Source organism: Rattus rattus, chromosome 5 (genome assembly GCF_011064425.1).
Source record: "Rattus rattus isolate New Zealand chromosome 5, Rrattus_CSIRO_v1, whole genome shotgun sequence".
Lineage (NCBI taxonomy): Eukaryota > Metazoa > Chordata > Mammalia > Rodentia > Muridae > Rattus > Rattus rattus.
In genome coordinates this window covers 22,546,853-22,572,266 of record NC_046158.1, presented here as the reverse complement: position 1 = coordinate 22,572,266, position 25,414 = coordinate 22,546,853, and the positions used below count along the sequence as shown (strand labels likewise).

Here is a 25,414-nt window from a genome sequence, read left to right as displayed (position 1 = left end):
ATCCATTCTTAAGTTGAGAGACATCTGAGTTGTTTCCAGCTTTTAGCTATTACAAATAAGGCTTTTATGAACACAGTGGAGCATGTGTATTTATGGTATGATAGAGCATAAGGAAGTTCCCTAAATATACTCAGAATGGTATTATAGGCTCTGAAGATTGGCTCAGATTTTCAGTTGCTCTTGTAGCTACTTCCTCTTGATCCCTCCCTGGGTCCTGCACCAGTTTGGCTTTGGTTGAGACCTGGTCATTGTTTGCTGACTCCACTCATTTGTCCCTGGTCTTATTCAAATTGCTTGAGGATCAGGAGGATCTTAGCCCTACACTTTATTCAACTTTTCCCTCTCTTCCACATTCGCTCATCTGAAATAGGATATACGACTGTTCGGTGATTGCTACCTGTTGGCAATTCTCTTTTAGAAGGAAATACACAGAGATAATTAGACAATGTAAGGAGCCCTGCAGTTGGACAACACATGATTCACCATCATCCCATCAAATCCCAGCAGGGTCTCTTGCACTCTCCAGCAGAGAAGAGGGCAAACGAGACAGCTGACTGCCCCCTTGATCTTTATTTTGAAGATTAAAAAGAAAAAAAGTGTTAGGTGTGTGTGTACACGCACATTTATGTGGAGTTGCCACTGAATTGCCACTGAGTATAGAAGAAACTACTGATTACCTAAGTTGGAGTTATGGCAGTTGTGCAAAACCTGGCAAAACCTGGCATGAACTGGATGTTGAAAACTGAAGTTATGCGCAAGATCAATATGCCTTTTTAAAAATACTGTACTTACATTTCCCCTTTCTGTCTGCCATACAACTCTTCACATATGCTCCCTCAAATTTTTGGCCTCTCTTATTTTCTAAACACACACACACACACACACACACACACACACACACACACACACACACACACACACACAGAGAGAGAGAGAGAGAGAGAGAGAGAGAGAGAGAGATACAACCTTATGAGTTGATGTATATGTGCTTAGGATTGACCACTTGAAATTGGATAACCTAAGAAATGCCTCTTCCTGTGAGTTATTTCTCATCTTTTATCTGTCATTAATTGTCTTCAACTTTCTTTAAGATATCACCCTTGTGAGATTTTCACCATCCACTCTGAAATGCCAACTGCTCTTCTAATATTTTAGGCTTTATATAGGTAATAATATTGTTGAAATTTAATGGGCACAGATATCTTGTCATAGATATATAAAACAGTGTATCCAGGTAGATGTCCTGTACTTTTGGCTTTTCTCTATTTTCATTCAGGTATAGGGACTGTGGTGTACATGTATCAGTTTGGACTTGTCACTCCATAGTTAACTATTCTCTGAAATTTGAATGTACAGGTCTTTGAACCACTTAGACTTGAGTTTTCTGCAGGATGCTAAATATGAATCTATTCGCATTCTTTTGCAGACATCCATATAGACCAGCTTCCCCCCACCCTTTTTAAGATGCTTTCTTTTTCCATTTTATGGTTTTGGCCTTTTCATCAAAAATCTAGTGTTCATAGGTGTGCAGGTTTATTTCCAAGTGTTTGATTAGATGGCATTGATCAAGCAATTTGTTTCCATACCAATGGCATGCAGTTTTTATTACTATTGCTCTGTAGTACAGCTTAAGATTGGGATTGATGATCTGAAGGCACCGGATCAACAGTTCTCTGCACCCAAATCCCATGGAAGGGAGAGTTTAACCTTCAGAGAGGCAGCACCCCTGGGAAGCCAAAAGAGACTACACTCTGCCCACATTACTGACTCCAGAGGAAAACACCTAATGCCATCTGAGACCCTGGTGCACGAAGGCTCCTGGAAAAGGCAGTGCAGGCCCCCCTAGATGCCGCCCTCACGGAGAGCTCATAAGCAACACCCCACGAGCAAACATGAGCCTTGGGACCACAGGTAACACCAACTTTTCTGCTCCAAGTGACCTGCCTGGTGAACTCAGGACACAGGCCCACAGGAACATCTGAAGACCTGTAGATAGGAAAAACTACACGGCCAAAAGCAGAACACTCTGTTCCCATAACTGGCTGAAAGAAAACAGGAAAACAGGTCTACAGCACTCCTGACACACAGGCCTATAGGACAGTCTAACCACTGTCAGAAATAGCAGAACAAAGTAACACCAGAGATAATCTGATGCCGAGAGGCAAGCACAAGAACGCAAGCAACAGAAAGCAAGACTACATGGCATCATCGGAGCCCAATTCTCCCACCAAAGCAAACACGGAATATCCAAACACACCAGAAAAGCAAGATCTAGATTTAAAATCATATTTGATCATGATGCTGGAGGACTTCAAGAAAGACATGAAGAACTCCCTTAGAGAAACGCAGGAAAATATAAATAAACAAGTAGAAACCTATAGAGAGGAATCACAAAAATCCCTGAAAGAATTCCAGGAAAACACAATCAAACAGTTGAAGGAACTAAAAATGGAAATAGAATCAATGAAGAAAGAACACAGGGAAACAACCCTGGATATAGAAAACCAAAGGAAGAGACAAGGAGCTGTAGAAAGAAAGAAAGAAAGAAAGAAAGAAAGAAAGAAAGAAAGAAAGAAAGAAAGGAAGGAAGAAAGAAAGAAAGAAAGAAAGAAAGGAAGGAAGGAAGAGAGAGAGAGAAAGAAAGAAAGAAAGAAAGAAAGAAAGAAAGAAAGAAAGGAAGGAAGAAAGAAAGGAAGGAAGAAAGAAAGAAAGAGAGAAAGAAAGAAAGAATCAAACAGCTGAAGGAAATGAATAAAACTGTTAAAAACCCAAAAAGGAAAATAGAAGCAGTAAAAACAATCTGAGGCAATCATGGAGATGTAAAACCTAGAGAAAAAAAAAAAAGGAACAGAAACTACAGACTCAAGCATCACCAGCAAAATACTAGAGATGGAAAGGAGACTCTCAGTCATCGAAGATACCATAAAAGAAATTGAAAAATTGGTCAAAGGAGAGTGTCAAGTGTAAAAGTTTTCTAACACAAAGCATCCTAGAAATTTGGACCACTGAAAGGACCAAACCTGAGAATAATAGCAATAGAATGTGGAGAAGATGGGGAGGGAACACCCCCATAGAGGAGGAGGGGGGGGGTTGGGGGATGTTTGTCGAAACCGGAGAGGGAATAATATTGAAATGTAAATAAGAAATACTCAAGTTAATAAAAAAATGAAAAATTTCTGTCTCTTGTAAATATGAGCATGCATTGATTCTAAAACTATTACAAGTAAACTCAGGTATCTTAATAGAGCCAAATTTCATGTTGTCTCTCTTCTTCAGGAAGATTTCACCACTCTTCTTTGGATTACAAGACATAATACCCTTTTCTCTAATTCTTCAACTGTTGCTCATTTCATAGGACAGTGCATACATAATGATTATACTATAATTAGGTCCCAGAATAACCAGAGAAAAGGCTAAAAATGCTACTTTCTTCTCTTCTCATATAACAGACCATAATATGGTAATTACATTGCCACTTATATGGTATCATGATAATTAGCTTAATCAACTTGACAATAATTGTAATGAGACTAATGCACTTGGCAGGCAGAAATGTTCATAGTTGAAAAGTCTAAAATCTCTGTTACTGTGATTAAATGTCTTTATTCCCTCCACTTTGGTGACACAAAACTAACATTATTGCAAAACATATCAAGCCTCCTCATTTCTTATTAACCAATATTTGAGTTCCTTGTTGGTAACCTGGGCCTCTGAAAATATCCTATGATCAGTTTCTAAAATGCCTGCTTACAGCTGTCTAGATGCCATTAAGATAGAATATGAAGGCATGAACTCAGCCAAAAGAGTAGCTTATGTCCGTCCTCTCAAGAATATGCTGTTACTCAACATGTGACTATGGGTACATTTCAAATTCAGCCAAAGAACACACTTGGATATGGGTAAAAGGTGATATTCTTCTTTTACTCTCCACATCCCAATATTTCATGATCCAACCATTTACAAGAGCTACTAATATTTTAGTTGACATATGTGTGTGTGTGTGTGTGTGTATGTAATTTTAAAACAGATGTGGGTCAAATGTAGTTAATTGTCTCATCTTTTAAAAGACCTTTATATTTTCTCTAGTAGAATGAGTAACATAGGTGACCTTATTCACAAGAGTAAATGTCATCCTGTCACCTAAGCTGGCAAACTTTCCAAAACAAGCTCATTAGCAAATAATGATGCCAGAAGAGTAACTTTTAAATGTCAATAAATACATTTTACATCTTTCTGATAATCTCTGAAAAGCAAGCAGGTAATTATCAGAGGAATGCATTTCTCTGTAGATAAGGTTATAAAAAATTCTGCAACACTTCAAAAGTCATATTTAAAACAAATAATATCAATGGCTCTTGCTCACAGTATGAGATTCTTAATGATATTCTCATCTACACATGACCTATTTACAGGGACTGCTGATGGTATGTAACAAGCATGAAATGAGAGCAATATTTTCAGTAATGTCTGGTTTAGCTACTTTATTGTATCTCCAAATTATCTCAAAAATAGTTTTCTGTACTCAAGTTTCAAGAAAAAAGACTGGTATTGGATGAGGTATAGTGGGGAGTTCAAAAGGCATTAAATGCTTATGCATATGCAGATGTGCATGCACACAGACACACACACACACACACACACACACACAGAGGTGGTGGGTGTTCAAGGTCATAGCAGTTATCAAAATCAACCCTGACCAAGATTCACTTAGTACATATGTATAAAAGTGACTTTGAATACATTAGGTTAACAGTGAGGGTTGCTATGTCACAATGCATTCAGCAAATTTTCTTAGGAAAAAGTTTAAATTGGATTTTAGGTGTTAGGGGAAAAGATAGGTAGTCATTTTAATGAAATTGGAGCTATTTCAAATAGTCTTCAATAAATAAGTGAAAAAAAGAAAAAAGAAGAGCCACAATTATTTATTGCAATGTCATATCCATAGTTAAAATTTGACTTTAAATGAGTTATGTGAGGATACTACTAGAAGTCCCTTTTAGAGAAAGAGACTTCGTATTTAACCCTTTTAGACTTATTTAATGACCAATATGTCCTTGTATTTCAGGACACACAAGCACTTTAAGTGGGCTTTTCATAAATGAAAACTAAAGAAATTCACATTTGTAGGGCTCAATCCTTAAAACAACAGAAAGCATGGTTTAACTGCCAAACGTTGCACTCTTTCTATTCTTCTAGCACAGTATTATAATTCTGAAATGAGTCACATACTTGTAGAAATTCTAAATAATGTGAAAGTATAAGACTACAAAGTTTCCAATGTGAATGCTATAGTATCAGACCAAAGCCCTGTCATAATCCTATTTGTAGGGTATTATATGGTTGTTGCGATCTCACTTATAGTAGTAAATGAATGTTATATACAGCCCTGAGCTGGCTCATTCGTTCTCTTTCCTCAGAGTAGCTTCCCCATACACTCACTGTCTCTTAAGTTTCTAGACATATTATGATATCTTCTACAGCTGCAAGAGAAGAGATATTTACAAATGCTAAGTTCTGTGATTGTTTTTGCTCAATGAAATGTAAAAGCTGAAGCAAGGTCTGTGAAATCCAATATGCTATGGTGGATATGAAGATATGCATTCTGAAAAAAATTGCTATTATCTTTGAAATTTTAAAAGGGAAATTCTATAAACATGCATAGCTCTTGTGCAATCAATTTAAGACGAAGTTGTGAAAGTTTTCTTCTTGTTTCTTAACTTTCCTGAGCTATGCAATCCACTTGGCACTGAGAGGTTTCAACAGTCATGCTGTGTTCTCTATCCATTCTTATTTTCTACTTCCAAGGAGGGTATTAGGGTCTTCTCTGTCCAAAGTGATTACTAACTGTGAAAATAAAATCATTATTGATTTGTTTGCAAACCCGACTTTTCCAAAAGTATGACACAATGAACACAGCACCAAGCTAGTGAGTTCATCCTGAGCATTCAATAATATGATTTTAAGCACAAATACTGGATAAGGAAAATAAACCCCTTGTTAAGTGAAGGTATAATATTATGTAAATACTGATTTTTAAAGAAAAATGAGAGAAACCAGAACATAATAAAATTTATCAATAGGAATATTGTGATAACTGTAATTTTATTTATATGACTGTATCTTCATCTGGTTTTCTACTTATAAATATTTTCATAACAAATTTCGCAGAGGTCTGTTTTAAGAATAACCTTTATTCTTCACAAGAGACAAAACCTAAAATAAAAGTTAAAAAAATCACAAAACTTAAAATAGTACTCATCTGAGCACTTGGATTTTCCAGCATGTTCCTTTGTTTGTCATGGGCACTTTTGCTGGTGAAAGAATTTATCATCTGTGTTGTAACTCACTTTTCTTGGAATCATTGAAGTATAGGAAGAAGAAATGCATTGGGAGGGTAATGGTGTGGATGTGGATGGTGTTGGAGAGGGTATGAAGGAGTAGGTATAGACAAGCACATTGTATGTATGTATGAACCACTGACAGATGAAATAACCAAGGTCAAGATCACTTATTTTTATTTTTGGGCGAACATTTTTTAGTTGAAAATAGACTGTTATCTTAACAGTAGATCCCAACCACAGTTTTCCCTTCCCCTATTCTTCCTAACTCTATTCGCACCTCCACTCTGCCAAATCCATTTGCCTTTAATTTTCTCTTCAGAAAAGAGCAGGTCACTATAAATCAAAATCACATATCAGGGTTTATTTGGTGGTCTTTAGACTTTCTATGATATGTATTTTATTCTTTTCCTGTCCTAGAATTTTACAGTGTTACTGAAAATATTTGTCACCCGAGTTTCTTGTAATTAAATATATAATGCAAGTATGTTTATTAGAGATTATAGAAAACAATTTTTAAAGATATGATCACATGTGGAGGTTTTGTCGGTCGCTACATATTTTAATGCTAAATATAGGCCACCAAGACCTAGTTGCTCCAAAGATGAGAGAGTCTACATGTAGAAACAAGTAACACTATGCTAGCTTGTCCCCAAGTTATTTCTGATTAGTGAATAAAGTTGTGAGTAGCCAATAGTTGGACAGAAGAGTCATAGGCAGGGTTTAAGATTCTAGGCTAGGAGACAGAGGAAAACAATGAGGGGGAGTGCCGCGGACCACCCAGGGAGAGTGTATCAGCAGCATGGGAACCAAGGCTTGGATTTCAGCTGGAGAACAGATTTGGCACAACAGACAGACACAAACTTGAGATATGTGCTGCTGCAAAAAGCTTTACTTCTTGGCACAGATTTATACAGTCAAAACAGGAACATCATATTTGGTAATATTCATCACCCCATCAGATGTCCCTTGTACAGAGGAAACTGAGCATACAGTCCAGGAAACAGTTCTGAGCCGCAGACAATAGTGTAGAAGACTGCGGTTATATTGTCAGACTTGTGGGCACTAGATGTACATACAATATTCACCTTTGTTTTGATAAAGTTTAAACTTTATGTTTATGGCCCCTAAGGATAATTTGGAAACTTTTGTAACCATTCCATGATTTCCTTCATTTCATATGGTCTTCCAAAAAGATTAGGCCACCTTCTCTTAGACAAAGCAATCATTCTATACACAGCCTACTGAATCTCAAGTCTCTCCTCTTGTGAGAGCACACAGCATGGAGGTCGAGCCCTCCTAAGTCTTTCCCAGTAACCAAGCTCAATATACTTTGTCTTTTTACTGTTCACCACTACCCACACTGTCAAATCTATATAATCAGTCCCAATCCATGGGAATGGTGCATCTGTAGGCTTATAATAATAAGGACCTCTATATCTAGGGGGCTGCCACTATTGTCCATTAATTTTAATAAACAAGACTACATTCTCCACTTTAGTCTCTAACCCTAATTTCTGTAATTTCGTCACTTCTTGCTCAATGTTGGCTCCTCTTTTCCTTCTAGTTAATTCTTGGTAAGTTTGCTCAACTTGCTGAACCTATCCATGATCTTTCCAAAAAAGTCACTACTATTCTGAATCATGCTAAACAAAACTTTCCCAAAAGGGAGGAAAAGACTTTCTGGAGCAGTCATGTTCTTAATAGCTACAATTAATTTCTCTCCTATTTGCAGGGAACTAATAGGTGCAGCAAGCAGTTGATGGTGTGAGATGTTTCCGTCTCTGGACTTTCAGTTCCTGTAACATCTAAAGATACATGACCATCTTTTCACACTGCTATGTTTAGATTCAGATATTGCTGACAGGCTTAAAGTTACTGAGATCACCAAGACTAGAACACAGAAGGCACCTCCACCACAAGCATAGACCCTAGTCATCACCTTTTTTGTAGGGAGACTGCCAGGGACCTCCAGGAGACCAAGCCATTCTAGGCACATGCCTCTGTTCTGGATAGAAATGAAGCACTAAGAAATCCATGTCACACAGACTCCACTGGAGTGGGTGTAACAGGGGAGGAGAAGATGGTGAGGAGAGGAGGAAGCCACCATGAGATAGGTGAGGGATGAAATAATGGCTATAAGGATGGTTAATTGGAGTTAAGAGTAGCCCAGAGGAAACATGGAGAATTATATCATGGGTTTTCGAGCTGGGAAATAGACGTAGTAGATAGACACCTGACCAGCTCTTGTAGGAATTAAGGCTTATTGTAAATATAAAGCTTGTGTGTGTCTTTTATCCAGGAACTAAATGGTTAAAGGCAAGGTAGAAACCCCTGATAGGGAATAAAACTGTCTACCACAATTAAAGGTAATACATAGAATTTTATTTATAGTAAATAGTTAGGATCTGTATAGTCAATTTTATGTCATTAAGAATTTAAAGAAAATATAAATTCTTACACGTTCTTCAGGTATATTTACTGATAAGTCTTAACAGTCATTTTCATCTACCTATCTATAAGAAAATCTGAAACAGACCCATCTAGATTTTTAGGATGTTGCCTAATGAAACCAGGAATTGGAAATTCAATGTGGCCTCACACTCACGAACAATCACCTTAAATGTGAATCAAGGGTCTCTCTGGTTTAATAAGGAGATATGGATCAATGGGCCATGTGATAACACCAAAAGACAGTGATAAATTTCTGCCCTTTGCAACAGTGCAGCTAGAAGAAATCCCAGAGATGGGAGGGGAAATTTTAAGTTGTTCAAAGGCATTATCACTGAACGTGTTTCTTACAGTAACTGATGGTTCCAGAGTTTAGATGAGCTACTTTGAAGCTGACCCAGTACTAACTTTTTCTTTAATTGAAACTTTGAAAATCCTTGGAAAATAGGAACAGAGAGTATCAGCCTATTCTTACTATGTGAGATTCATTGCTTTTGGTCTATGTGGCATAACGAAATGTCACATACTATCATGTTTTGAAAAGAGAACATACTTCTTTACTCTTCTGAGGGCCACAAACCCAATTATGCTGCCAGAATGATTAGTTATTGGTGATATCTCTTCTTGGTTTATAGATAATTGTCTTCTTGGCTGACATATAGTGAACAGAGAGAAGAAAATGTTCATTGCTGTCTTCTTTTACTTTTCTTTTTATTTATTTATTTCTTTATTTTATTGCTTTTATGGTTTTGTTAAGGACAATAGAATTTTATTTCATCAAAATAACATGTTTCCACTGGGAAATCATTTAACATATTTCCCTTCCTCTAATCTATGCAAGTGCATGCACGGACACACATACACGTATACACACACACACACACACACATACACTGCACACCACACACACACCATTCTCATTTATGTCTAGCCAAATTGAACAATAATAACTAGTGATTATAAAGGGCAAATAATTTGATTTATAAATAAGCCACATGCTTTCACTAGAGATGGCAAGCTGAGACAGGTTTTGCATTTGGCTTGACTCCATATATCATCTTCACAGAGCAAGTATTGCAAAAGCCAGAAACTGAAAATCCCATCAAGAATAAAAACAGTCCTATCCTGCCCTGCCTCAATCGAAGGCCAACATGCATGGAAGGGAAACAGTGATCTTACAACTGGGTATTCAAAAGAGCAGAATAGACCCTTATCACCAATGTCTGTTTTGAGAACAGATGAGAGACTGAGCAGTGACCACAGAGAGCAGAAATGACTTGTCACTAAATGCAGAGTCTCAGCAAAATGTTAGCCTATATTGACCACAAGGGCTAAAAGATAGTAGTTGTCTTAGTTTGAGTTTTATTGCTATGAAGGGACTCCATGACCAAGGCAATGCTTATAAAGGTAAACATTGAATTGGGGCTGGCTTACTGCTCCAGAGGTTCAGTCCATTATCATGGTGGGAAGTATGGCGGTGTGCAGGCACACACGGGGCTAAAGAGAGGAGAGTGCTACATCTTGATTCAAAGGCAGGTTAGGACACTCACTCTTCCACACTGAACAGAGCTTGAGGAGTAGGATCTCTCAAGCCCCACCTACTTGGTGACATACTTCCTCCATTAAGACCACAGCTCCTAAGAGTGCCACTTCCCATAGACCAAGCATATTCAGAACACCACATTCCACTCCCTGATGTGCAAAGGCTTATTCAAATGCAGGAGTCTCTGACTGTCATATCTGGCCCTAGCATAATATAAACTACATTTAGTCCCCAGAGTCTATAACAGTCTCAACAATGTTAAAAGTTCAAAGATCAAAGCCTCTTCTAAGATTCATGCAATCGTTTAACTGCTATCTTGTATAATTCAAAATTAAAAATTATATCACATACCTCCAACATATTGTGGCATGGGAAATACATTATTGTCCCAAAATGTCATAGTGAGTGAGGAAACACTGGACCAAAGGAGACCAAAAAACAGGTGGGCAAACTACAAACTATATCTCCATGTCTGAAGTCCAACTCCTTTCATAAATGATGACTGCAACGTTTTTTAGCTTCATCTGGTTCCACTCTTTGTCATCAGCTTTCTTCCCCAGGTTTCCTATAGCTCTGCCATCTTTAACATCTTTGGGTAACCAAGGTAACTTTACCTTTACAGCTTCTTATTCCAATGACTGGGATCCACACATGATCTTCTAAGATCCCCTGTAAAGCTTGGGTCAGTTCCTCAGCTCTGTGTGCTCTAGTTGACTGTGTGCTATAGTCCACTGCTGCTGTTCTTCTAGGTGTTCGTTCCATTTCACTAGTATATCCAATATACCTGGTTCTTCTGCTGCAAATAGGCTTCACTAATAGCCTCTCATAGGGTCTCTTGATGGTGGCAAACCTCAACTTCTTTGTATGACATTTTCAGTCCTGGGACATCAATTTCAACTGAGGCAACCCCTCACCAATGACCTTCCATAGCCTTTCACAGTGCTAAGCCTCATCTGGTCTATATGACACCTTCATGAATTCAAAACCAGTACCAACTGGTAACTCTGATACATTACCAAGTCAACCTGAAAACTATGTACAATCTTGGTTATCTCCAGAACTCAGATTCTGTGTGCTCTTGGAAAACGCTCCAGATTTCACCTCAGTGATGTTGGTCTCTTCTTAATCACTGCTAATATATGAGCCCCAGCAAATCAACATAAATTGTCCCAGTAACCTCTTCTATTTTGTTTTGTTTTAACTTTAAACAAAATTCTAGTACACAAAGGTTGCCACATATTTGAACAATTCTCTGCTTTGTACATAGCCATTCTTATCCTCCACAGAAAAGCTACTTCTGAATGTCTCATGTAGTGACACAGTGTTATAGTCCTGATGCTAATAGAACACTAGAGATGCCTCAGTGATTTAAGTTAAAAACAGGACATTGTTATATGGCCCTTGCACCCAGCATCAGGAATGTACAAATATCTTTATTTAAAACTACAAAGTAAATGACATTTTCAGTCCTGGGACATCAATTTCAACTGAGGCATCCCCTCACCAATGACCTTCCATAGCCTTTCACAGTGCTAAGCCTCAGCTGTTCTATATGACACCTTCATGACTTCAAAACCAGTACCACAAATGTCTTTATTTAAAATGTACAAATGTCTTTATTTAAAACTACAAAGTAAATCATCTGTAGGCATGGACAATAACAGCAGAAGCCATTATATATTGTCAGTGGAAATCAGTAACTGATGGGTACAATGATCAGTAAGCCTTCTCTTCAGTCATTTTCTTCAGTGAACTTCTCTGAAGTTATCTGTGAGTAACCTTCCTTGAGCTTCCTGTCACAGTTCACTGATAAGGGCAAAGCAATATTCTAGAAGTTAAAACATGTCACCTACCATACCCCTCCTATTATAAGCATTGCACCCATTCCAGGGTCCTTCTCTTCTTTAGGAAATTCAGTCATTACTGATTTGGCTGTAGTTAGTAAGGAGGCTCCCACAGTAGCATCCAGTAAAGCAGTCTTATGATCTTTGTTGGATCAATGATTCCCTTTTCCACCATGTTCACAAAATCTTCAAGCATAGCATTATAACCAACTTCTGAAGACCTCTGCAGAATTTTGTCAACTGTCAAAGATTCTTCAACACCTACATTCTTAGAAAACTTCATTGCAGGAATTTTGAGAGTTCTTTGAATATTTTCTATACCTATTTTCTAACCTTCACTACTAGGCATTAATTAATCCAAAGCTGGGATAACCTGAAGCAAAGCTCAGGCCCCTCCAAGAACAATACCTTCTTCAACAGCTGTTATTACAGCATTGAAAGCACCTGTATATGCCCAGGAGTGGTATAGCTGGGTCCACAGGTAGTATTATGTCCAATTATCTGAGAAACTGCCTGACTGATTTCCAGACTGGTTGTAACAGCTTGTAATCCTACCAACAATAAAGGAGTGTTCCTCTTTCTCCACATCTTTACCAGCACCTACTGTCACCTGAGTTTTTTATCTTAACCATTCTGACTAGTATGGGGTAGAATCTCAGGGTAGTTTTGATTTGCATTTCCCTGATGACTAAGGATGTTGTAGATTTCTTTAGGTGCTTCTCCTCCATCCTCAGTTGAATTCTTTGTTTAGCTGTGTACTGCATTGGTGTTCTGCTTAGGAAAATTTCCTCTGTGCCCAAGTGTTCAAGACTCTTTACTACTCCCTCTTCAATTAGTTTCAGTGTATCTAGTTTTATGAGGAGGTTCTTGATCCACTTAGACTTGAGCTTTGTACAAGGAGATAAGAATGGATAAATTTGCCTTCTTCTACATGCTGCCAGTTGAACCTGAACCATTGTTGAACCATTTGTTGAAAATACTATCTTTTTTCTACTGGATGGTTTTGTCAAAGATCATTTGTCAAAGATCAAGTGACCATAGATATGTAGGCTCATTTCTGGGTCTTCAATTCTATCCCATTGATCTACGTGCCTATCTCAGTACCAATACCACACAGTTTTTATCACTATGGCTCTGTAATACAGCTTGAGGTTAGAGATGGTGATTCTTCCAGAAGTTCTTATATTGTTGAGAATGGTTTTCACTATCTTGGGTTTTTGTTATTCCAAATGAATTTGCAAATTGATCTTTCTAATTCTATGAAGAATTAAGTTAGAATTTTGATGGAATTGCACTGAATTTGTAGATTGTACATACTCCACTATGTCCATAGCAGCACTATGTATATTAGCTAGAAGCTGGAAAAAACCCAGATGTACGTCAACAGAAGAATGGATACAGAAAATGTGGTACATTCACCCAACGGAGAACTACTCAGTTATTAAAAACAATGACTTCATGAAATTCTTAGACAAATGAATGGAACTAGAAAATATCACCCTGAGTGAGGGAACCCAAACACCAAAGAAGACACATATTATGTACTCACTGATAAGTAGATATTAGCCCAAAAGCTCAGAATACCCAAGATAAATTTATAGACTACATGAAGCTCAAGAAGAAGAAAGACAAAAGTGTGGATGTTTCAGTAATTCTTAGATGGGGAAACATAAAATTCTCAGGAGGAAATACAGAGACAAAGTGTGGAGCAGAAACTGAAGAAAATACCATCCAAAGACTGCCCCACATGGGGACCCATCCCATAAACAGCCAGCAGACCCAGTCACTATTGGGACACCAAGAGGTTCATGTTGACAGGAGCCTGATACAGCTGTCTCCTGAGAGGGTCGGCCAGAGCCTGACAAATGCAAAGGTGGATTCAAACAGCCAACCATTGGACTGAGAATGGGTTCCCCAATGGAGGAGTTAGAGAAAGGATTGAAGGAGCTGAAGGGGTGTGTAACACCATAGGAAGAACAACAGTATCAACCAACCAGACACCAAGAGTTCCCAGGGACTAAACCACCAACCAAAGAGTACAAATGGAGTGAACCATGCTCCACCCGCATATGTAGCAGAGGATGGCTTTGTTGGGCATCAGTGGGAGGAGAGGCCCTTGGTTCTGTGAAGGCTTGATGCTCCAGTGTAGGGGAATGCCAGGATAGGGAGGGGAGGCAGGAGGGAGTGGGTAAGAGGGTGGTGGAGTACCTTCATAGAAGCAGGGAGAGGGGTGAATGGCATAGGGTATTTCTGGAGGAGAAACTGGAAAAGCAGATAACATTTGAAATGTAAATAAAGAAAATATCCAATTTTTAAACAATGAAAAGCACTTTTAACTCTGTCTTTCTTCCTATTCGCTTCAACTTTCAGTACAGATACTCCATTTGAAAGTTTAACAAATCATTCATTCAGTTTTTCCTTTGCATGTTCACTAGTTTTGATCTTTATCTGCTCAGTGATTTCTTGAATAAATTTCATTTTCAATTTGAGCTTTGCTGCCTTTTCCCTTCAAAAGCATGGTGTCATTGTTAGTGATAATGACCTCTCTACTGTTCCCTAAGACATGAGCTTGATCATCTTCAAGATTTAGAGTCAAAGGTCTTCTCCAAACACGACCACTATGTCATTAGCAATATCTTCCTATTGGCCCCACATCATGGAACTTACAATGCTGCAAACTGAAGACTAAACTTTAGTCTGGTCAAATCCAATGTGCTTAGAAATTTTCTGTCAATATCATCAGCGGTTATGACTAAAGGCTTCCAATGAGCATTGGCAATTTTAAGAGCAGGTTCAATGGACTAAACATTAGGAATTTTCTTTTCACTCATCAAAACATAGGCATCTTGGAATTCACATTACTGACATTTTGATATGTTAATTAAATAAAGGGAAATAGATCCTCTCTCAAACTTCATGCATTCAATAATTTCAAGCTCATCATTCTGGTTTCTTCCATCCTTCACCGCAATGCCCCCTTTCTTCTGACCATATTCATTCCACCAGAAATGATGTATCTAATGTCTTTGTCTCAATTTGCAGAAATTGTGCCAACCTGAGCAGTTTCTTCAGGAGTTGTCACAGGTTTAGATTGTTCCTAAGTTCAGCAATTACAGCATCATAAGCCAAAATCACCCCTCATTGGATTTGTACTGGATTAGCCTCTCTGCTGTTCTTCTCATAGACCTCCTTGGCAATAGACCACGACAGATCAGTGGCAGTGGTGGTACCATCCCTAGCCACTTTGCTTGTGTTATTAGCAATATTCTGAACAAGTTTAACCATGATATATATATATATATATATATATATATATAAAATTATTATTATTATTATTATTATTATTTTCACTTCAAATCAATTGACTCAGAGACATTGATCCCATCTTTTGTTACTTTGGTACTTTCTCAGCTCTGTTCAAAAATCACTGTTCTTCCCTTATGCCCTTTGACACAGCTATAGTATTGGCTAAAAGGTCTCCATAAAATTAACTCAAATAAATCAGTAGCCTTCCTCTACAAAAAAAGAGAAACAAGCCGAGAAAGAAATTAGGGAAATGGCACCCTTCATAATAGACCCAAACAATATAAAGTACCTCAGTGTGACTTTAACCAAGCAAGTAAAAGATCTGTACAATAAGAACTTCAAGACTCTGAAGAAAGAAATTGAAGAAGACCTCAGAAGATGGAAAGATCTCCCATGCTCATGGATTGGCAGGATTAATATAGTAAAAATGGCCATTTTACCAAAAGTGATCTACAGATTCAATGCAATCCCCATCAAAATACCAATCCAATTCTTCAAAGACTTAGACAGAACAATTTGCAAATTCATCTGAATAACAAAAAAACCCAGGATAGCTAAAACTATCCTCAACAATAAAAAGGACTTCAGGGGATCACTATCCCTGAACTCAAGCAGTATTACAGAGCAATAGTGATAAAAACTGCATGGTATTGGTACAGAGACAGACAGATAGACCAATGGAACAGAATTGAAGACCCAGAAATGAACCCACACACCTATGGTCACTTGTTTTTTTTTGACAAAGGAGCCAAAACCATCCAATTGAAAAAAAAGATAGCATTTTCAGCAAATGGTGATGGTGAGGTCAACATGTAGAAGAATGTAAATCAATCCATGCTTATCACCCTGTACAAAGCTTAAGTCCAAGTGGATCAAGGACCTCCACATCAAACCAAATACACTCAAACTAATAGAAGAAAAACTAGGGCAGCATCTGGAACACATGGGCACTGGAAAAAATTTCCTGAACAAACCACCAATGGCTTATGCTCTAAGATCAAGAATCGACAAATGGGATCTCACAAAACTGCAAAGTTTCTGTAAGGCAAAGGACACTATGGTTAGGACAAAACGGCAACCAACAGATAGGGAAAAGATCTTTACCAATCCTACAACAGATAGAGGCCTTATATCCAAAATATACAAAGAACTCAAAAAGTTAGACCGAAGGGAGACAAATAACCCTATTAAAAAATGGGGTTCAGAACTAAACAAAGAATTCACAGCTGAGGAATGCCGAATAGCTGAGAAACACCTAAAGAAATGTTCAACATCTTTAGTCATAAGGGAAATGCAAATCAAAACAACCCTGAGATTTCACCTCACACCAGTGAGAATGGCTAAAATCAAAAACTCAGGTGACAGCAAATGCTGGCGAGGATGTGGAGAAAGAGGAACACTCCTCCATTGTTGGTGGGGTTGCAGACTGCTACAACCATTCTGGAAATCAGTCTGGAGGTTCCTCAGAATATTGGACATTGAACTACCTGAGGACTCAGCTATACCTCTCTTGGGCATATACCCACAAGATGCCCCAACATATAAAAAAGACACGTGCTCCACTATGTTCACAGCAGCCTTATTTATAATAGCCAGAAGCTGGAAAGAACCCAGATGCCCTTCAACAAAGGAATGGATACAGAAAATGTGATACATCTACACAATGGAATATTACTCAGCTATCAAAAACAAGGACTTTATGAAATTCATAGACAAATGGAGGGAACTGGAAAATATCATCCTGAGTGAGCTAACCCAATCACAGAAAAACACACATGGTATGCACTCATTGATAAGTGGATATTAGCCCAAATACTTGAATTACCCTAGATGCATAGAACACATGAAACTCAAGATGGATGATCAAAATGTAAATGCTTCACTCATCCTTTTAAAGGGGAACTAGAATACCCTTGGCAGGGAATCGAGAGGCAAAGATTAAAACAGAAACAGAAGGAACACCCATTCAGAGCCTGCCCCACATGTGGCCCATACATATACAGCCACCCAATTAGACAAGATGGATGAAGCAAAGAAGTGCAGGGCGACAGGAGCCGGATGAAGATCTCCCCTGAGAGACACAGCCAGAATACAGCAAATACAGAGGCGAATGCCAGCAGCAAACCACTGAACTGAGAATAGGACCCCCGTTGAAGGAATCAGAGAAAGAACTGGAAGAGCTTGAAGGGGCTCGAGACCCCTTATGAACAACAATGCCAAGCAACCAGAGCTTCCAGGGACTAAGCCACTATCTGAAGACTATATATGGACTGACCCTGGACTCTGACCTCATAGGTAGCAATGAATATCCTAGTAAGAGTACCAGTGGAAGGGGAAGCCCTTGGTCCTGCCAAGACTGAACCCCCAGTGAACATGATTGTTGGGGGGAGGGCGGCAATGGGGGGAGGATGGGGAGGGAAACACCCATAAGGAATGGGAGGGGGAAGGATTAGGGGGATGTTGGCCCGGAAACCGGGAAAGGTAATAACATTCGAAATGTAAATAAGAAATACTCAAGTTAATAAATAAATTAAAAAAACCATCTTGAAGTCTTAAGGCTTGAGCATCACCAAAATTTCTGTTTTTGGCATAGGCCCAAGTGAGATTAGCAGCCAATACCTGAGACACTGGTATAACTGGGGAATGACTCTGGGTGGTCTCAGCATTTCTGCTGGACAGTGATCTGAGCACAGGATGCAAGGTAGGATATTGACTGGTGAGGGAACATTTTTAATTCTTAATTCTAAACCTAGAACCACATAGAAGTTCTAGCCTGCTGTGGCTAGAACTAGCTGGGCCCTCCTTCTATTATATCCTTCATTCTTTAAGCTTGCCTATCCTGGAATTTGTTCTTTAAACTGACTTTGAACTTGAGAGGTCTGCATAGCTAGGTTTCCTGAGTGTTGTGATGAAAGATATATACCACCAATCGTGGACATAAGCTTTCCTTCACCTTTTCACAAGATCTTTAATAACATATATATCTTAAAACTAAAGGTTTTCTTTTGGTTATGAAAACGTATTTCTCAGAGAGTAACATAGTGCTGCATTTTTGTCTTTCTGTACTCTGTTATGTCTTACAAAACAGTTTCTATACAATAAACATTTTTTAATATTACTAAGTACTTTTGCTCCTAATTTGTGTTACTTTGATTTATTAAAGATATTCTGAAATAGGATAATGATTTCTTATTTAATTCTTGTGAATTATATCTTAGAAATGTGAAAATTAAAATAAAAAATATGAAGTCCTAAAATGCACTAATGCACTTGAACATGGTTCAAACACACCTAAGTGTAATTTTATTAAAGTTCATTATTCTCCTTTCTATTCACGGACCTCAGAGTAAGATATGCTCCTTTGCTAGCACTATAGTCTTCTCTTAATTCTTGGTGAGTTTTAAGCAAATTGATTCCTATAGTTAATTACCTCCACTGTCAAATTATAAGGTCATGCTTTCCTGTTTCTCAATGTGTGCCCTCAATTGAGACCTTTGCCATTTTTGAATCTGTGAAGGTTATTATGTGCCCATAATGAGTATGAAAATTCTGAGATGAACTCACTAAATCTCTTTTAAATACAAGTGCATCCTTATTGATATATTGATGTGCCCCTGGTGTCTAACTAATGTATCAGAGATTCTTATTACTGTGACTTTGAATATTTTGGCTCCTTGTATGCTCTTAATGAGTGTCTTGCAGTTCTTACAAGAGTAGGATGAATTAGAGAAGAAAAGGGTATATACACTCTGAGTTTAACAACTACACAGCGAGTACTGGTGTTTTAATTTCTTCATTAGAATTCCATTTTTAGAATGTAGAAATGATTTGATATACTAATAAATATATGCTAGAAAATATTTTGAAGACCTTGAGCCTGGAAGTTTGCATGAAAATGCTGAATTACAGCTTGGGTGAGTTCACCAAAGTCACAAGATATAAAATCAACATTAAATCAATAACCTTCATGTATTCCAGGGACAAACATTCTTAGACAGAAATCAGTGGAGAAAAAAAATCTCACAATTCACCCCCAAAATAAAATATATCAGAATATCATTAGACAAAACAGCAAAGTTCTGTACAATGAAGTCATGAAAACACTCAATAAAACAGCTGAAGGAAATACCAGAAAATGGAAAGAACTCCAATTCTTATATATTGTTAATATTAATATTATGAACGTATAGTTTCAAAGCAATAGCCATTTCTGAGATCAAAGCCCTGGAGAAGAGAGGGTGAAAATAATGTCAGAACTAGAGCGAGTGGAGGATTCAAGAAAACATGGCAGGTGAGAGCAATAAAGCAAGGTCCATACTGGATCTCAGAAACTGAAGCAGCAAGCCTACAGAAGGGCTAATTGGTCATAACATAGTACCTAACTATCATATGGCAAGAAGGGCTTAGGCAGACATCTGTGTTGAACCATGCAGCACTTGCAGGAAGCTTTGTACAGGGTCATCCTTTAGATAAGGTCAAGAACCTATGCATAAAAACATTCTCCAGATAAGATCAAGCAAAGAGGAAGTCATACTGGGAACAGCAGTCATTCATTTTGCAAAGAGCCTTTAGAGCTGTCTTGACATGGTGGACTGTGACCTTAATAGCAGGGTCTTCCAACAACCGTGATTATATTTATCTACCTTTATCTCTAGCTGTATCTCTATATCTCTATCTCGATTTCATTCTCTCCATAGATAGATAGATAGATAGATAGATAGATAGATAGATAGATAGATAGATAGAAGATAGATAGATAGAAGGGGTTGGTGGTGGGGAAGGAAGTTAGATGCATGGTGACTCAGAGAGCCTGGAAAAAGGAAAAGGGGAGGTGAAATGGTATGTTTTCAATTTAATTGAAACCATTAACCATGACTAATAATTAAAATTAACTTTAAGCAATTAGAAGAGCTCTATACAGCAATGAATTCCATCAACATCCATCTTTATCAGATATACATTGCTTTTGTTTACCCTGTAGGAAATGATGGCAAAATTCTATTGCTGAAGACATGAACCACACAGAGTTCATTGAACATGGAAAACTCAAAGGAGTCATTTTAGAATATAGAAGACCTATAATAACATTTAAAAAATAAAATAAAGACAAAATAAAAATATTCCAATTAAAATGGGGTATAATATTAAACATTATAAATGCAAACAAAAATATGGTTAAGAAATAGTTTTTTTAAATGCCCAACATATTTAGCCATGAAGGAAAGATAAATTAAAAGTACTCTGAGATTTTATCATATTCCAGTAAGAATTGTTATTTTAAAAAATTTACAACAAAGCTGATATAAATTTGAAGAAAGGGAAACTCTTTTTCTCTTGGGTGGGAATGAATGTAAAGTACACAATGACACAAACATTATGGACACCAGTGTAGGAAGTCTTTAAGGAACTCCAAACGGATTGTTCATCTGCTATGTATGTGTTCCTGCCCTACTACTGCAGAGCATATTTTCAAAGGAACATTTAGAGCATGGTGAGAATAGCTGCTCATCCATTTTCATTTATGCTCTATTCACAAGATCCAAGAAATAAAAATAGCCTAGGAGGCCATCAGCTGATGAGTAATCAATAGCCTAATACATATTCTCAATGGAATTTTTTCAATTGTTCAGAAAATATTAAATTTGTGGGTAATAGATGGAACTGTAATGTAGCATAAATCCTCTCTTTCATACACAGCTACTGGCTTGATTCATTAATATTTGTGCTTAAATGAGAGACTTAAACATTGTAAGAGGCCATGGAGGGCACAGGGTTGAGGGTCTAGAACCCAAGTGCTATGAATATGGAAAAAGGAACCGTGGAGCGCGAAATGTTTAATAGAGAAAGAGAATGGAGTGGTAAGGTAGAGAAATGAGTATGGGAATAGATCATTGGAAAGGACATGTGAAAATCACTACTGTAGAAACATCCTAAAATATATTATATGCACACATAATTTCAGTTGAAATAGTTACCATATAAAGGGAATGATATCTCCTAAACACCATGTGGTATCTAATTAGAAGCTCAGTGTCAAGTATAGACTCATTGGTGTCCAGAAATCCCCAATGTTCAACTATCACAGGATACTGCCATCTCAGTTGCTCGACAAAAAATAATGATACGATTTTATTGCTGAATATGTCAACCACATTCTTGAATCACAGAATATGGAAGAATCAAGCAAATGGTGACCTGAAATCTTCATCCTTTCAGAGAAGTTTATATAGACTCCAAGGAGTAAAATTATAAGTGCCTTTACTTAAATGTGAACCCTGTTAGTTTCAATAGTAAGCTGAATGGAAAGATATGACCAGTGTGCATTTATGGGGGAAATGTTTTTGAATAACAAACTATGTTCTGATTCCATGTAAAACTTGCTCTACATGATGGGATTAATGCCTGATACCATTGGAACAGATGGAAGGGTAGGTCAGAATTCTGGAGGAAAACCTATTACTGTTATTCTGCTAATTGGCACAGTATTACCTTGCCCCTTAAGTTCTTAGACATAGAGTATTCCAACTCTTCCATGACATCAAAATGCCTCCTTTAAAATGTAGGTTGGTTAACTCAGGGACTCACACTGGTCAATGTGCAGAGAATAAGATACTGTGGAATACTCTGCCCTCAGTGAAATATGTATGATAAGCTCTTTTCAGCATTCAGGGATCATTGTGCAAAAATGTGTAGAAAGATTTTGAAAGAGCCGAAACAATGGGATAATTGTTATGAAATGATGTTTTCAAAACTCAAAAGGGCAGAAGCACACTGCAACTCACGGTGGTTGTGACCTCTACATAAAACCCAAGACTAAATCATGCCAAACAAAACCTGAGCCTGAATGCAAGAAGAGCTCATGAAGACACGCCCAGCTGAGAAGCTATGTGAAAATTCAATTGAAACCTTTTACTCTGTCCTTCTTTCCTACTGAGTGTCCACCCTAAGCCCAACACTACAAACTCCGTTTTGTGTTCAGACTCCATCTTATGTCAAGCTTGACTTAGTTTGAACTTGGTCTCTGGAAAAAACACTATTTGTTTCTGGAACCAAGTAGCACCCTGAGCAAAGCCATAATTTCCCTAAAGTACAGCCACTCCACCCTTGGAAATGGAAAGTATCCAATGTTCCCAGGCTTAAGTTAGCCACATTTGTATATAACAAGCTGAAATCAGTGCTGGCCAATAAAAATGCTCCAAGCTGTAATTCCTTAAATGTCAATCAATCATGTGCCTGCCAAGTTGAAAAGCCAATCATGTACCTGTTAAAGCTGATGAAAACACAAGGCTTCACAAGCGTGGAAGCTTCTACACCCATCAACTCTGCTGGAGAATTTGGAGAGGTCTGAGCTCAAGCTTGAACAGATTTCTTGCTCTTACATACTAGTTGGGCTACTGGTGGTCTCTGGTGGTCTGTGGAGAACCCACAACCAGGCCATAACATGACATCTACCTTCTCCAAATTATGCTTTAACATATATAAATTCAACCTGACAGTAGGACACACATGATTTTATCTTAACACTAAGTGATATGGAAAATTAGAAGAAAGAAATTGCTATCGTGATTATTCGAGCTGAAGTAAAATCAGTAATATAAAAGTTTTTGTTATTTAAAAAGTACAACAAAATATAAAATGATTCTGAGAAATGGAAACGATATTATGTTTGAGAAAAGGAATCACATATCTGATGATATAATTTTGCAAAGATGATCAAATGTAAAATGGGCATCCGAGGACTTTGTTTTCCTATTTGAAGTCAATTAAAATAGTAAAAAGAGGAAGAACAGCAAACTGAATTATATAACAATTGCTGTTTTTTATTGTTAAAAATGTTATGAAAATTCTTTTAAATTATTTTTAGTCTTTAAATTATTTTGTGTATCAAAAGCTATAAACATAAGGGATACTTGAAAAAATGAACAATATCCAGCATAACCAGAAAAATCTCATATTATTTGACTAGGTTATAATAGTATTGATAACAGATTTAATACAAGTTGTTATGTGTTGAGTATTTAACTCTAAGTCATTCCTTGCTTCTCAAATATAAAGAAATATTACTTGGGCCAGAGGGATGGCTCAGCGGATAAGAGCACTGACTGCTCCTCCAGAGGTCCTGAGTTCAATTCCCAGAAACCACATGTTGGCTCACAACCATCTGTAATGGGATCTGATGCCTTCTTCTGGTGCATGTGAAGTGTCTACAGTGTACTCAGAGACATAAAATAAATAATTCTTAAAAGAAAACTATTACTTAGCCATACACTTGAACTTTCACTCTAAACATAGCCATAAGAAAGTGCATAGTGTAATAATGTAATAGATAAAATGGTAGGTTATATTTGATTTTATAATTTTATATTTCAGAATATTGAGTAATTTTTGCACCATGATTTAAAACTGATAGCATATTGTAAATTAAACTTCACCAGTACATAGGAAATATGAATCAGACACACAGAAAAAATAATGCTTATCTGAAGGACTCATGTAATGTCACTTTCTGGAAGGTTAAAATAAAATTATACATGTGGATTGAGCTCTTACACTGTACATAATTTCATTTCATTTCTCTTATCAACAGTTAAATCTTATTTGAAAGAAAGGTTTATTACTGAAAAGAAGCAATTCTATTGGAAGCAAATGCAAAGATTTCTTTCTTCTTATACTGAAATGAAAAAGAGGTTTTCTTTATTTCATTAAATTTGACTATCTCCAAATGTCTATGGCAAACTTCAAAAAAAAATGAGATCTATTTTAAATGTTATTGCAAGACTAGAGCATCAATGATAGGAAGATGACATCTGGAATGACTATTTCAACCCAGTAGTAGAATTGTTCAATTTACTTAGATGGATTATTGGGGAAAATTATATTATACAATGCCTTAAGATATAAAACTATTAACAGTCCTTGAAAGTAAATATACCCATCTTTGTTATTTAGTCTGACATTTTTTATTGAAAACTTTCAAAGCTTTCAAATAAAATGAAACATAAAAGGTCAAACAATCCCAACATGATATATAAGGGGTAGTCATTAGAAAATGGATGAGCATTCTTTAGAGGGCTGCACACCAATGTGTCCATGTCTGAAAAACTAGATATGATATGATTTTCAAATAATATAAAAGATAAGAGAAACGATCAAATTAAATGCATCATTTGAGGCATCACACATAATTAAATGTATCTTGTGAATAGGTCTCAAGGTAACATGGGACTGACCTCCCTATACAAACAGATAAATTCATTCTAATTCTATGAGTAGGAGCAATAGCAACAGAAAACATGCAGAGGTAACTCTGGTTTTACTGAGGCGGATGTCAAACTCACAATGCTAATGACCTTGTGATTCTGATCCTCTCATTCCATTCTCCAGATACTGTAGTGTAAGAATAAGCCACTACATACTTCCTGTTCAGTCTGTCTACATTAATGTATCATCCCTGTCTCTTTCGTATTAAATAAGTTCTGTTAACCTATCTTTAGATTATCTGTTTCTTTTTCTTGGTGTGGTGGTTTGAATTGGTTTGACAAAATGAACACATACATTTGAATGCTTGACCCATAGGGAGTCGCACAATTAGGAGTTGTGACCTCGTTGGAGAAAATCTATCACTGTTGGGGTGTTTGAGATTTCCTAGTGCTCAAGCACCACCCAAGTGTGGAATCAGTGCATTCTCCTGGCTGCCTGCAGAATCAGGATCAGGACATCGAATTCTCAGTTCCCTCATCAGCACCACGTCTTCACACTGTCATGCTTTATACCCTGACGATAATATACCAAACTTCTAAAACTGTAAGCCTGTCTCAATTAAATGTTTGCATTTATAAGAGTTGTCTTAGTAATGATGTCTTGTCACAGCAACAAAACCCTAAGACATCTGGAGTATCTACATTGGTAGTTTTGATATTCTCTCTCTCTCT

General features: G+C 37.3%; 1 protein-coding gene and 1 pseudogene across 1 annotated transcript in view; one reads left to right on the top strand and one right to left on the bottom strand.

Annotated features, from left to right (window-relative positions):
- Gtdc1 (glycosyltransferase like domain containing 1) overlaps positions 1-25,414 on the top strand; it is a 618,171-nt gene that overhangs the window by 279,634 nt on the left and 313,123 nt on the right. The gene's annotated exons all lie outside the window — the stretch shown is intronic.
- LOC116900154 lies at positions 14,840-22,799 on the bottom strand (annotated as a pseudogene).